The sequence below is a fragment of the Panthera tigris genome, chromosome B1, assembly GCF_018350195.1.
Source record: "Panthera tigris isolate Pti1 chromosome B1, P.tigris_Pti1_mat1.1, whole genome shotgun sequence".
Classification (NCBI taxonomy): Eukaryota; Metazoa; Chordata; class Mammalia; order Carnivora; family Felidae; genus Panthera; species Panthera tigris.
The window spans coordinates 158,808,576-158,824,662 of record NC_056663.1 but is presented as its reverse complement, the minus strand read 5'-3'; the positions used below and the strand labels follow the sequence as shown (position 1 = coordinate 158,824,662).

At 40.3% G+C, this 16,087-nt stretch overlaps 1 pseudogene; it reads left to right on the top strand.

The window, feature by feature from the left end:
- The first annotated feature begins 13,026 nt into the window (after window positions 1-13,026).
- On the top strand, window positions 13,027-13,476 carry LOC102950634 (annotated as a pseudogene).
- Window positions 13,477-16,087: the final 2,611 nt, after the last annotated feature.

The window sequence follows — 16,087 nt, the reverse complement described above, 5'->3', positions numbered from 1 at the left end:
TCAACACGTGTTCGTTTCTTGAATTTTTTATTTTAGCCATTCTGACAGGTGTGAGGTGACATTTCATTGTGGCTTTGATTTGCATTTCCCTGATGATGAGTGATGTTGAGCATCTTTTCATGTGTCTGTTGACCATCTGTATGTTTTCTCTGGAGAAATGCCTATTCATATTTTCTGCCCATTTTTGATTGGATTATTTGGGGGGTTTTGTGTTGAGTTTTATAAATTCTTTATATATTTTGGATACTAACTCTTTACTGAATATATCAGTTGCAAATATCTTCTCCCATTCAAATGTCTTTTAATTTTGTTGGTTGTTCCCTTGGCTGTGCAGAAGCTTTTTATTTTGATGTAGTCCCAATAGTTTATTTTTGCTTTTGTTTCTCTTGCCTCAGGAGACATATCTAGAAAATTGTTGCTACTGCCAATGTCAGAGAAATTACAGCCTGTGCTCTCTTCTAGGATTTTTATGGTTTCAGGTCTTACATTTAGGTCTCCAATCTATTTTTAGTTTATTTTTGTGTTTGGTGTGAGAAAGTGGCCCAGTTTCATTCTTTTGAATGTACCTGCGCAGTTTTCCCAAAACCATTTGTTGAAGAGACTTTTTCCCTTGGCATATTCTTGATTTCTTTATTGAAAACTAATTTTCCATATAATTATGGGTTTATTTCCAGACTCTGTTTTGTTCTACTGATCTATGTGTCTATTTTTGTGCCTGTACCATACCGTTTTGATTGCTACAGCTTTATAGTATGTCTTGATAACTGGGGTTGTGATAACTCCAGTTTTGTTCTTTTCCAAGATAGCTTTGGCTATCTGGGGCCTTTTGTGATTCCATACAAATTTCAAGATTATTTGTGCTAGTTCTGTGAAAAATGCTGTTGGTATTTTGATATGGATTGCATTAAATATATAGATTGCTTTGGGTAGTATTGACATTTTAACAACATTTGTTCTTCCAATCCATGAACATGGAATGTCTTTCCTTTTCTTTGTGTCATCTTCAGTTGCTTTCATCAGTGTTTTAGTTTTCAGAGTACAAGTCTTTCACCTCCTTGGTTAAGTTTATTCCTAAGTATTTTATTATTTTTGATGCAATTGTAAATAGAATGGTTTTCTTAATTTCTCTTCCTGCCGCTTCATTATTAGTGTATAGGAATGCAACAGATTTCTGTACATTAATTTTGCAGCCTGTGAGCTTACTGAATTCATGTATCAGTTCTAATATGTTTTTTGTCTTTGATGGTTTCTATATATCTGGTTTTGGTATCAGGGTAATGCTGGCCTCATAGAATGAATTTGGACCTTTTTCTTCCTCTTCCATTTTTTGGAATAGTCTGAGAAGAATAGGTATTAACTATTTTTTAAATGTTTGGTAGAGTTCACCTGTGAAGCCATCTGGTCCTGGACTTTTGTTTCTTGGGAGTTTTTTGATTAGTTATTCAGGTTCATGCACTTTATGTATATTATACTTCAATTAAAGAGTTTTTAAAGTATCTGTAGGATGCTACCATTTGTACAGAACACATCTCTGGAAGTACAATAAGAAACAAAATGTCTCTCTGTTTCCTGTGAACAAGCAAACTATATATTAAGGAGAAAGACTGAGCAGCAGGAGGGTAGAAATGAGAGGACATTTTCATGTTATACCCTTTCATACTTTTGAATCACTTTAATGTATTCAAAAAGTTAACTTCTTTTCCAGTAGTTTTTTAAAAATTATTTTTTTAAGAGTAAATTTACACTGGGCATGCTGCCCAGAACAATTATGTTTTTGTAAATACAATGTTTTATTTGGGAATTTCCTAGAGCACTCAAAAGTGCATCATCCTAAACTGTGGCTTGGGGCATACCTTTATTTAAAAATTGCTGCACTCTGAGATAACTTGTTCTCTAGGTGAAGAATATACTACAATACAAATTGTCAATGTAAAAAAAGATTTTCACAACAGAGTCTTAAGCATCTTGAAATTGAGGAAGGAATGGTTCAGGCAATGCAGACTATTTCAAGAAACTGAAAGGCAATTGGGATTCAATTTGTAATGGAATTTTACACTATGCCCTCTAAAAAGAAAAGCTTGGGGCACCTGGGTGGCTCAGTTGGTTAAGCGGCCGACTTTGGCTCAGGTCATGATCTCGCGGTACGTGAGTTCGAGCCCCGCCTCGGGCTCTGTGCTGACAGCTCAGAGCCTGGAGCCTGTTTCAGATTCTGTGTCTCCCTCTCTCTGACCCTCCCCCGTTCATGCTCTGTCTCTCTCTGTCTCAAAAATAAATAAACGTTAAAAAAAATTTTTTTTTAAATAAAAAGAAAAGCTTGCCCTGCTCTCCATATGCATTTGAATCCATTAGAAACCCTGGCAGACAAGTTTTGTACACTGTGTGTACACATGTCTGTGTATCCATGTTATTTCCAATTTGAGTCCAAGCTCCTTCCATCAACAAGATCTTCATGTACCATGTGAGTTGGTGGGGGGAGGGGGAGCCATCTGAAGTCTCCATGACTTCCATGCAGGGCTGAGGAATACTTTGGAGACAACTCTTCCTATAGGAAGAAGAAACAAATGGATCAAGCTTATGCAGAGGAGAGATGTGCTTTCAAGAGGGGTTTGGTGGCTACTACTTGGTTTAGTGTCTCAGCCCAGGATCCCCACATATTTGTGTCTGAGTCTTCTGGGGGAGATAACCTAAAGAGCTTTCAATTAAAGAACACTCATCCAATTTAAAAAATAAAACAAAAGTACTTATGTGGGATGGTGAGAGAATATAAGCAACACTATTTGTATTTGTTTCCTAAGACTGCTGTAAAAAATCGATCTCAAACTGGTTGGCTTCATATAACAGAAAGTTATTGTCTCACGGTTCTGAAGGTCAGAAGTCTGAAATTAAGATGTCAGCATGACTGCACTTCCTCCAGAGGTCCTTGGGGACTGCCCTAGCATTTCTGTGCTTGTGGCCGCATCATTCCAAATCTCTCTGTCTTCATGTTGCTTTCTGCTCTATATGTCTGCATCTTCTCTATAGATCTATCTTATAAGGGCACAAATGACTGTATTTAGAGCTCACTGTATTTAGTGCAGGACGAGTACTTCCTCTCAATATGTTTAACTTAGTCACATCTACAAGTTGTGTGTAAAGACAGATCCTGCCTTTCTGTGAAAAATGGTAATTTGTTCATCCTGGATTTTTTGCATTAATTTTGATTTGGTAAAATACTGCATTATTGTTCATCTTGATCACTGAATTTTTGGACCTCCGCTTACTTGCCTCACCTTAGTCCTTGCCCTTCAGGGACCTCGTTTTATAAAACCATCTGGAAAGGTTCCTTCAGTGACCTTGTCTATCGCATTGTGAACAGGAATCCGTTTAGGAATTTTTCACATAACTTTTCAGGAACATAGCTAGCATACAACAAAAAGCACAGCTCCTCTATTTTATTTCTTGGTGTTTGAAAGCCTGTAGATGCGATCTAGTGCCTCCCGTGTCTCAGGGTCCGGTCTCCAACTCCAAGACTACTGCTTCTTCTCTCCCAGTTCTGAAACTCCTTCTCAGCCGATGGGCAGTATTTATTCTGAAGAGAACTTTGTTTAACCCTGAGAGGGAATTAAACTCAAGTTCTATAAAAACAAAACATTTTTTTAAGTCTCCCTATTTTAGTTTCATCCTGGCCTCTGGTATTTACTCAAAGTGCTTTTTTAACAAACTGGTCTGACAGAAACTGATACTGCAGGAAGCGAAAGCCCAAAACAAACAACCATATTAAAAAAAAGAAGAAAAAAAAAAAAAAAGACGCTTAGGTTCAGCCTGTGAAGAGCTGAACTGGCTTCCAGCAAGTAAAATCCAGTTCTTTGCAGGAAACCCACCCACCTCCCTATCTTATCACAGAACATCAAACCCTGGCAGTTAGCCCCTGCCCCTCCACCCCAGCTTTCCATTGTTAATGCTCTCTCCTACTTCAATGCCAAACCAAGGCTCATGCCAGCCTTCACTCTGTGCCCTGCCCTTGATGGCCTGAGCTGGGGTTTCACACTGACATGCTGAAGGAGACTGGTCAGGGTGACAGGACATTCCCCAGCTACTTGAGTGTTTGGAGTGCTACATTGAATTCTATCAAGCAGCAGATTAGTAAGGCAGGTCAGCGGGGGGGAAAACATGATAATATAATTTGTACTTGTACTTTTTTTTTTTGAGGGCGGGGAGGGTAACCAACAGAGAGAGAAGGGAACAGAAGATCCAAAGCAGACTCTGCACGGACAGCAGCGAGCCTGAAGTGGGGCTTGAACTCACAAACTGTGAGATTATGACCTGAGCTGAAGTTGGATGTTCAATCGATTGAGCCACCCAGACAGATACCCCTTGTACTTGTACTTTCTTAAAAACAAAACAAAATGAAATGAAAAAAAAAAAAAAAAAACAACAACAACCAAAAAACCCAAAGCTCAGGTTCTGCTTAGAGATCTCAGGACTTACCCAAAGATACTCATCCAGGTGTTTAACAATGTCCAAGCCCTGTCCAGCCCTACCTGCATCCCTTTTTCCGCCCATGGCTCTCAGATAGTTTGATATGCTGGTGCTGCCTATAAGGCCTTGGTACAAGGGACCATGCTAAACTATGTCTTAGTATGTACCTATGGAATAAGCCCCCAAAATGCCAGGATTCTGCCTCTGGCCTGTTACACGTTCTGGGTCTTTGGTCATTTACATTCTGTTGAGCCCAAGTTAGGGTGAGATACCATAGGCATGACCTTTGAAGCTGGCCCCAGGCTGGGCCTGGAACATACTGTGTAGATCCAGAACCAGCCTGAAAGATCAAGTTGGCTGGGATTGGGTGGTGAAGTCTTGACAGGCACTAAGCTGGCTGTTCTCCATAAGGCAGAGCACAGTGCACCACAAAAGGCAGGAGTTGGGTACCCTGGAATGGGTTGACGTGTCAGATTATCAGTGAAACTAGAGGGTGTGGGAACCTCTTCCCTGCCTCCTCCAAGCTAGCCACCAGGTCTGTGTACTGGTCTTGTATACAAAGCTATTCAAATAGCAAGTTCACAGGGTATTTTTGCCCCCTCTTGCTAATGCAGGGTCCCAGCTCCCTGCAAAATCCTCCATGCATGTCATTTTTTTTTTAAGGGAGGGAGAACATGTGCATGTGGAGGAGAGGGAGAGGGGGAGGGAGGGAGGGAGGGACAGAGAGAAAGAAAATCCCAAGCAGGCTCCACACTCAGCCTGGAGCCCAACACAGGGCTCCATCCCATGACCCTGGGACCGTGACCTGAGCCAAAATCAAGAGTCAGACACTCAACCAACTGAACCACTCAGATACCCCCCCCTTTTTCTTAACTTTTAATTTTTTGTATATGTTTGTCATCTTAAATCTGGTCAACCACAGGGAGTTTCTTTTGGGTCCCTATGATCAAATCAATTCAGTTATAGTGTTACGTCCCTGAACTCTGTTGTCAGTGTATTGCACTGTTACCCTGTGCTGCTTAAGTGCAAGGTAAAGTAGGGGAGAGCACCTTGTCCTCCAATTTAGATTTTACTTTGCTATTCACATGTGGCAGTAGTGTGGTAGGCCAAAAAATGGCCCTGTGGATGGAATGGAATCTGTGAATTTACCTTATTGAGAAAAAAGGTTTCAAGCACCTACACCTGCAGTTGTATCAGGTGGAGGTAAGGCCACTTCTCTGAGATGATGAGAGATGGAAAGAAATTTGTAGGTAACAGCCCCCATGGTGCCCTCATCAGTCACCACTTTGCTAAAAACTACCCCATCCCTTTGTCCACACATAAACACCTTAATGACTGCCCATGAATTCAATGACTATCTAGAGGTTTTTGTTACATGTTCTTGATATCTCTATCAGTGTGGTCTGGATTAATTTGAAAGCCTCTCTGAGATGGACTTTGAAATGGCATGTATGGTGACCCTCACAAATGGACATATGGGCTGGATGATGGGGATGATGATCAGTGGCATCCTAGAAACCACCAGAAATAGAGTAAAATTGTTTTCATCAAACCTACGTGCAGGACGCTGTGTGATGAGCAGGGCAGGGACCTGGGGAGTACAGTGACAGAAAAGAAAATCGAAGGCTAAATCCACCTTGACCCTATGTGTGAGCTTAGATTGACATTCTCAAGAAGTACCTCTGACAAATTTACTTTCTTCTTTGTTTCCTTTTCCCCAGGGGGTTGGAAGTGCCCCTCCCTGGGTAGACAGTGCTCCCCTGGAGTACCAACTATGCAATGATGAATGAAAGAGTGGCATGCTGAGTATTTTCCATTCTATCCCACTGGATCTGCTTTCCATCCCACTTCGGGCTTTAGTGGGGCTGATCTTTGAACTTGATATAGTTGAACTATATCAACAAGGATCCCTGGTGCCTTGACTTTGAGTTGGGTTAGGAAAGTGGGAGCCAACAGCAGAAGATCAGAAGTGGGAGAAGACAGAAGTTAAAGTATTTAGTCCACTGGTTCCCTTCCTGCTGGGCTTCATTGACTGTGTTCCTCTGCTAACACAGCTGGTGTCAAGCTGGTTGATCCCTCTTCTTTTTTTTTTTTTTTTTTTAATAATTTATTGTCAAGTTAGCTAACATACAGTATAGTCTTAGCTTCAGGAGTAGATTCCCACTATTCACCACTTACATACAACACCCAGTGTTCATCTCAACAAGTGCCACCCTCAATGCCCATCACCCACTTTCCCTGCCCGCCTCCCAAACTCCCACCCACATCAACCCTCAGTTTGTTCTCTATATTTAAGAGTCTCTTATGGTTTGCCTCCCTCTCTGTTTGTAACTTATTTTTCCTTCCCTTCCCCTATGGTCTTCTATTAAGTTTCTCAAATTCCACATATGAGTGAAAACATATGAAATATGTCTTTTTCTGACTGACTTATTTCACCTAGCATAATATCCTCCAGTTCCATCCACGTTGTTGCAAATAGTCCCTCTTCTTAGCTTCTCTGTCTGAGTTTTGTAAATTTTTTAAATGTTTATTTTTGAAAGAAAGAGAGAGCATGAGCAGGGGAGGGAGAGAGAGAGACATGGAATCCAAAGCAGGCTCCAAGCTCTGAGCTGTCAGCACAGAGCCCATTGTGGGGCTCGAACTCACAAGCCATGAGATCATGACCTGAGCTGAAGTCCGGCATTTAACCAACTAAGTCACCCAGGTGTCCTTCTCTCTGAGCTTTGTAACCACTTTTCTTTAGCCTCTTTAGACCTAGGGGTGAAGTTCTAGGCTTGGGGGCTGGGCGCGGGGGCGGGGGGGTGTTGTCTCAGCATCCCTTGTTGGTTTCCCTTAATGCTACCCACGCCTTTGTAAATAGGCTTGTATTAAATCTGCCTCCATTGCTCTTTGTTGATGTTGCATCTGTCTGTTGCAGGATCCTGACTGATCTAAGTCATAGGGTGCCTATCACCCAGCAAAGCGGGGGCACAGTCCAGGCCTCAGGACCCTTGGCTCTGGCAGTTCCCTTTCCAATTGGAAGATAAAGCAACCCTGCCTGGTTTTTCTTAGCTTTAGATCCTGTGCACAGTCAGGTACACCTGTGAATGAATGAGCTGCAGAAAGTTTTAAAAATGGACTATTGCCATTAGCATCATTAGCAACTCTGTCTCTCTGGATTTCAAATATTTGTTCAAGAATGAGAAGTTTGGCCTCTTTCCCTAAGATACCCAATCACATAACACTGAGAGAGGAAAGCCCATAGTGAGCAGAAATAAATACAGCTTGACCAGTTTTGTTATCATTAAACTTTCTGCCATGTTTTAAAACACTGAAAAGAGCAGAGTTTTCAGGCCCCAGGCAAGGTGCTCTGTACCTCTGCAGTTGAGAGGATGACAGGAGATGATAAAACATCAGAGGTCCCATCTGCATCCACCTATATCTTTAACTTGGTGTCCCATATCTAATGGCTCCTGCAACATGCTCAACACTTATGCACTAGTTCTCTTGCTGGCTGAGGAATGTATACAATCAACTTTTTACACTGGTGCATTAAAAAAAAAAAAAAAAAAAAGGCGGAGTGGTAAGTTTGACATGGCAGGGGGATGGTGGGCACCAGCCAGCACTGAAAAGCAGTGGAATCAGGTGTGTAGGGTCTGGGCCATCAGAGCTCCCTCACCAGTGTTAGCTCAACCTGAATGAAGGCAAGTCTTCCGGAGCAGAAGCCAAGGAGATTCTGATCTCTCTCCAGAAAGAGTGCCCTTCTTACGTTGTTTTCACTCTTTCTCTATCTTTTTTTTTCTTTTTTTAACTTTATTTTTTATTTTTTAAAATTTATGTCCAAATTTGTTAGTATATAGTGAAGCAATGATTTCAGCAGATTCCTTAATGCCCCCCATTTAGCCCATCCCCCCTCCAACAACCCCTCCAGCAACCCTCATTTGTTCTCCATATTTATGAGTCTCTGTTGTTTTGTCCCCCTCCCTGTTTTTATATTATTTTTGTTTCCCTTCCCTTATGTTCATCTGTTCTGTCTCTTAAAGTCCTCATATGAGTGAAGTCATATGATTTTTGTCTTTCTCTGACTGACTAATTTCACTTAGGATAATACCCTCCAGTTCCATCCAAGTAGTTGCAAATGGCAAGATTTCATTCTTTTTGATTGCTGAGTAATACTCCATTGTATATATATAAAACACATCTTCTTTATCCATTCATCCATCGATGGACATTTGGGCTCTTTCCATACTTTGGCTATTGTTGATAGTGCATGTGCATGTGTCCCTTCAAAACAGCACACCTGTATTCAGCACACATGTGGCGGTGCATGTGTCCCTTCGAAACAGCACACCTGTATCTCGTGGATAAATGCCTAGTAGTGCAATTGCTGGGTCGTAGTGTAGTTATATTTTTAGTTTTTTGAGAAACCTCCATACTGTTTTCCAGAGTGGCTGTACCAGCTCGCATTCCCACCAACAATGCAAAAGAGATCCTCTTTCTCCGCATCCTCACCAGCATCTGTTGTTGCCTGTCACTCTTTCTATCTTTTTAGCCAGAGTTCTACAAGCAATAATATCAATAGACTTGTTTTCTTTTTCTTTCCTAGAATAGCACTGAAAGTACTATTGAATATAAATAAAAGTGGACCATTTGGCAAAATTAATCTAAGTGATAGCAGTCAAAATAGTGAGTACCTTCAGCTGGTAAAGAGTATGTGTGTGTGTAAATTCAAGCAACACTAGATTTTTGCACTTTACTGGATGTAGATTATAACTCAATTTCTTTTCTAAAAAAGGGTCATACAAGACAAGCTACCTGATAACGATACTGTATATAAATAAGTCTTTCCTTCTACTTCTAGATCTACCACAGATCTCCCCTCTATACTGCTGATCATTGACAAAAACTCCAATATGTAATTCGCTTGATATAATTTTTAAAAAATAGTTATGGAGTCACAGGAAATCACAAAAAATTATATAGGGAAGTCCTGTGTGCCTTCCATCTTCCTCCCCCAATGTTAGCATCTTGCATAACTATAAGATAACATCAAAACCATGAAATTTACATTAGTACAACCCACAAAGCTCACTTAGATTTTATCAGTTATACATGCATTCTTGTGTGTATGTGTGTGTGTGGTTGTATGCAATTTTATCACATGTGTACATTCATGCAACCACCACCACAATCAAGATACAGAACTGTAACACCACAACACTTGATAGGATTTTATTTTTATTTATTTAAAAAAATTGTTTTTAATGTTTATTTTTGAGAGAGAGATAGAGAGACAGAGCTTGAGTGGGAGAGGGGCAGAGAGCAAGGGAGACACAGAATCCAAAGCAGGCTCCAGGCCCTGAGCTGTCAGCACAGAGCCCAACGTAGGGCTGGAACCCACGAACCATGAGATCATGATCTGAGCTGAAGTTGGACTCTCAACCGACTGAGCCACCAGGTGCCCCAGTTGATAGGATTTTAACAGGAGAAAAGTAGTATTTATAGTCCTCCTCCATCTCCTTCAAAGAAGAACGATCCCTTGGCTTATTTCCTGTTCTGTAATGATGACTGGAGAAAACAGAGACCTCTTGTTTCCCTTGATGACTGTTATTGATCCAGGGGTAAGTGTGCAACCTGACTGGGTATTTGACCCAATCAAGCAGAGCAGAGGAGGAAGAGTATGTGGTTGGGAGAGACATTTTCATACCCCTCTTTAACGTACACCAGGTAAGCCTCAATAACTGTGTAACTGTGTACAATGCTGTGTAACTCTGATGATCCTGGCAGATAACTTAAAACCCTAAGGAAAGTCTACATTAGGATGAAGCTGAGGACAGCATAGTTGAGGAGTGGAAAGAGCCTGAGTTTTTGAGGACATCATTGAGAAACTGGACCACACCATTACTGGAGCCCATCCTAACTCTAGACTTACCCTCCAGGGACACTGTGAGATCTCTTATTGTTTTAGTCAGTTTAAGTCAGGGTGTTCTGTTATCTTACAGTCAAAAGCAAGACAGGGGCACCTGTCTGGCTCAGTTGGAAGAGCATGCGACTCTTGATCTTGGGGTTGTGAGTTCAAGTCCCATGTTGGGTGTAGAGATTATAAATATATAATCTTTATATATATATATTATATATATATATATATATATAATATATATAATATATAGTTTACTATATATATTTATATATAATATATAGTTTACTATATATATATTATATATAGTAAATATATAAACTTTTTTAAAAAAAACAAAAGCAAAATAGGGGCAGTCGGCTAAGTGACTGACTCTTGGTCAGCTCAGTTGGTTAAATGACTGACTCTTGATTTTGGTTCAGGTCATGATCTCCTGGTTCATGGATTTGAGCCCCACATTGGGCTCCACACTGGCAGCATGGGGCCTGTTTGGGATTCTCTTTCTTTCTGCCCCTCCCCTGCTTATGCCCTCTCTCTCTCTCTCAAAATAAATAAACTTTTAAAAAAAAAGGCAAAGTAATATCTAATAGTGAAAAACTGAATGCTATCACCCTAAGTTTAGGAATAAGACAAGGATGTCTGCTCTTACTACCTCTATTCAACACCACTTAATACTGTTAAGATGGCAGTACTCCCCAAATTGATCTACAGAGAATCCACCCATTCTCTGTCAGAACCCTGGCTCCCTCTTGCAGAAATTGATAAGCTGATCATGTGGAAATTCAAAGGACTCAAAATAGCCAAACAACCTTGAAAAAGAAGAACAAAGAAGACTCACTGATTTAAAAACTTACTACACTTTCTATATATGTCTCCTGAGGAAAGGGGGGAAAAAACAGAAATAAACTTTTGGAACTTCCTCAAAATAAAATCTCTGCACAGCAAAGGAAACAATAAACAAAACTAAAGGACAACCTATGGAATGGGAGAAGATATTTGCAAAGGACATGTCTGATAGGGTTAGAATCCAAAATATATAAAGAAGTTATAAATCTCCACACTCAAAAGTGAATAATCCAGTTTAAAAATGGGCAGAAAACATGAATATACATTTTTCCGAAGACATATAGATAGCCAACAGACACATGAAAAGGGGTTCAACATCACTCATCATCAGTGAAATACAAATCAAAACTACAATGAGATATCACCTCACACCTGTCAAAATAGCTAAAATCAACAACACAAGAAACAACAGGTGCTGGTGAGAATATGGAGAAAGGGGAACCCTCTTGTACTTTGGTGGGAATGCAAACTGGTGCAGTCACTCTGGAAAACAGTATGGAGTTTTCTCAAAAAGTTAAAAATAGAACTAGCCTACAGTCCATCAATTTCATAACTAGGTGTTTACCCAAAGAATACAAATATATATGTATTTGTGTATGTATGTATATATATATATATATATATATATATATATATATATATCTCAACATTACCTACAATAGCCAAACCACGGAAACAGACCCAGTGTCCACAGACTGAAGAATGGATAAGGAAGATGTGGTGTATATATATATACAATGGAATTTTACTCAGCCATAAAAAATAATGAAATCTTGCCATTTGCAAGGACGTGGATGGAGCTAGGAAGTATCCTGCTAAGCTAAATAAGTTAGAGAAAGATAAATACCACATGATTTTACTTATATGTGGAATTTAAGAAACAAATGAACAAAGGGGGAAAAAACTTAGGCAAACCAAGAAACAGACTCTTAACTATAGAAAACAAACTGGTGGTTATCAGAGGGGACGTGGGGGTGGGGGGAATGGGTGAAATAGGTGATGGGGATTAAGGAGTACACTTGTTGTGTTGAGCACCAAGTATTGCATGAAAGTGTTGAATCACTGTATTGTACACCTGAAACTGGTATTATACTGTATGTTAACTAACTGAAATTTGAATTAAAAACAAAAAAACCTACTGCAAACTTCAGTAATCTAGACAGTGCAATACTAACATAAGAATAGATACATAGATCAATGAAATTGAATTGGGAGTCCAGGAAAAAATGCTTATATTTATGGTCAGTTGATTTTTAACAAGGGTGCCAAGACAATTCAATGGTAATAGAACAGTCTTTTCACCAGATAATTCTGAGACAAATGGATATTGACATGCAAAAGAATGAAGTTGAATGCCAACATCATACCATATACAAATATTAACTGAAAATTGATTAAAGACGTGAATGTAAGACCTAAAACTATAAAACTCTTTTGGGACACCTGGATGGCTCAGTCGGTTGAGCATCTGACTTCAACTTAGGTCATGATCTCACGGTTCGTGGGTTCAAGCCCTGCATCGAGCTCTGTGCTGACAGCTCTGAGCCTGCAGCCTTCTTCAGATTCTGTGTCTCCCTCTCTCTCTGTCTCCCCCCACTCATGCTCTGTCTCTGTCTCTCTCAAAAATGAATAAACATTTAAAAAAATAAGAAAAATAAAACTTCTAGAAGAAAACAGGTACATATCTTCATGACCTTGGATTTGGCAATGATTTCTTATATATACAAAAACACAACTACAAAAGAAAAAAATAAATACACTGGAATTCATCAAAATTAAAAACTTTTACCTCCGCTTGAACCAGTTCGAGCCCTGCCAGTTCTGTCATGGCCAACATGGAGCACATCTTCATTTCCATCAAGTCAGTCTGTATGCAGCATAGGCTGGTGGGTAAGATCATCAAGCTCTTCAAGCAGAAGGGATTCCACTTTGTGGCCATGGTGTTCCTTCAAGCCTCTGAGGAAGCAGCATTGCAATGACCTGGAAGGTTACCCATTCTTCCCTGGGCTGGTGAAATACATGAACTCAGGACTGGTGGTGACCATGGTCTAGGAGGGCTAAATGTGGTGAAGATGGAGTGAGTGATGCTTAGGGAGACCAATCCAGCAGATTCTAAGCCAGGCACCATTCACAGAGACTTCTGCATTCAAGTGGACAGGAACATCACTCATGGCAAGGATTCAGTAAAAAGTGCTGAGAAAGAAATCAGCCTATGGTTTAAGCCTAAAGAATCAGTTGACTACAAGTCTTGTGCTCTTGACTAGATCTATGAATAAGAGGTGGACAAAGCATCAGTTCCCTTTGGTACCACTTGGGAGGGAGCTCACTCCTGAAGTGTGGAGATTACCTCTTCACATTCAGTGCATTAAAACTTCCTATCCAGAAATGTACCACCCGAGTTCCTTCCTGGATTGAAGGACTTAGTCTCCCAGCTGCTGGAAATGTAGCAAGAAGACAGTGCTCAACTATCAGCCCTGTCTAGGGATTGCCTTTGATGATTAAAACTGCCTTGCCCAAAGTCAGCTTCTTTAAAGGACAGCCCACATTCAATGACTAATCAACACGGGGTGTAAAGGCCTGACCCCTCATTCCAACTTGGGACAACTCTGCAGAATCATTTCAGATCCAGATTTCCCTGTGGGGTTGGTTTGAAGCCTTTTTCTGTGTCTGCGTCACAACTCTATTTCTCCCTTTGTTCAATCCTGCTTCCTTTCCTTCCCTTTCCCAGGTGTTGATCCCAAGACTACTGTGATGTCCTACACACACACACACACACACACACACACACAGGCATTAGCATGTGGCCAGTGATGCTTCTTGCCCCTATTGCAAAACATCAAGGGCATTAAGGGATAGGTAGCTGAAGCCTCTAGATTGCAAAGTCAGTGGCACCAAGGTTGTCCTTATAGGATTTTTTTCTTTCAATATTCTACCAGTGTATGCTGCATACACACTGGTTCCTTTACCAGTGAGCACATAAATTAAACCAATAACATCACACCCACACTAGAAAGGCAACATTCCTCCTTCAACAACTCTCTTCATGTAGATCCTTATTATCAGGGAAGGGAACACTTTCTCTATTCTTTGGAAAAGAATTCTTTCCTTGTTTGTAAAAGGGAATAAACTCTGCAAGCAGTTGTAGATTCAATGAGTTAGTGTATGTGAAGGCACAGAGCAGTGACCAGCATGTGGTAAGTACTATGCTTACCAAAATAAGAAATGAGACTATTTCTGCACAGCAACTTCCTTTCTTATCCCAGAAGGACTCCCAGACTTAATGGTTAAAGTTCTGCAGTTTCCCTCTGTGGGAGGAGAGTTGCCTTTGAGACATCATCCTTTGAGACATTTACCTGCATGTGTGGGGGAGGCTCTCTCCCATAAATGTGTTAGAACACTCTCTGTGCTCTATGATAATGCATATTGCATTCCTCCATGATGGGACCTATTACAACGCCATCATAGAGGTATGTGCTTTGTGATTTTTGAAAGGGGCGGATTTACAGTACATGAAGTTTCTTAGGCTTATTTGTCCATGAAATCCACCCTCTCCTTTTGTTGTTGAGTCATATCTGGGAACTATTTATTGTACAGTGTCCTATTGAACACATTTTTGGAAACCCTGATCTCTTCAAGGTGATTGTTTTAATCTAGGAGAATATTTTACCCAAATAACTGCAGGCTAGAAGTTAAACAGAGCCAGTTTGTGGCCATGATGCTAATAGTCATAACTACTCTTTATTGAGCACCTACTAGGTGCCAGGTATTGTCCTGAGAGCCTTACAAGCATCACCTCATTTTACTCTCTTAACAGTCCTTATAGAGATGGCCATTTTAAAGATGAGGAAATGGAAGAACAAAAAAGTTAAATAGCCTTCCAAGGTCACACAACAAATAGTGGAGCCAAGATTCAAATCCATGACTTGAAAGTCCATGAGTTTCTATTTCTGGCTTGAACATGGTGGTATAAAGGTAGTTTTTCTCTTCTTCTCTTCATTGCAATCAGCCAAAAGCAACAAAGAGTTGGAGAAACAAAGATACAAAATTCTTTTTCTTAGAAAATAGGAGATAGCTAAAACCCCAGGTATCCACTTCATTCAAAGGATTGCCTAAAGCAATAAAGGTTAAGTAAAGGGGCATGTGGGAGCAAGCAGAGAAAAAAACCTACAGCAAGAGAACACAGTGACTGTGTATCTCAGAAAGAGCTGGATGCAACTCTTGAAATAGAAGGAAACCTAACTTGCTTGTTCGCAATATTGGGGCAAGCATGCCTCACTGGTACCAAGAATTTCCCTGGGACCCTGTTTGGTATTAAAAGACAAAGATGAGCCTTCCAAGGAACCAGATGCTAGCCATGTTTGTAAGAATTCTGTCTCTGTAGGAGCACAAAAGAATCTTTGGGTTGCTAGAATTTCACTGCTGCTTACCTTCATTGCTTCGGGAGAAGCAAAACTCAACAAATTCACTTAAAACCCCAAATCAAGAATAACTCCCCTACACAAACTTTCAGTAAAGAGTTCATCAAGACAAAACTCATCTCCTGCAATGATGAAAATTAGAAAATAAACCAGTACAAGGAATTCTTCTACAAAGATCCTCTAAGGAAAAAAAAGTGAAAGAAGGCAGGAAACCAAATAGTAGACAAAGAAAATGCACTGGACTAAGTCTCTATGAAGCAAATAATAATTGTGATCAAATATTCCATCATGAATCTGTCACACATAATGAAGCAATTGCCTCTATGGAACCAGAACATAAAGCAAACAACACTAAAACTCAGGAAGGATACCATGAGATGATAGGATGAAATGAAGTGGCCAAGCTCAGATGTCAGTGCCAGCCCAGAGACAAAGCTCATGCATTCATCTGCATACAGTACTGGTAGAA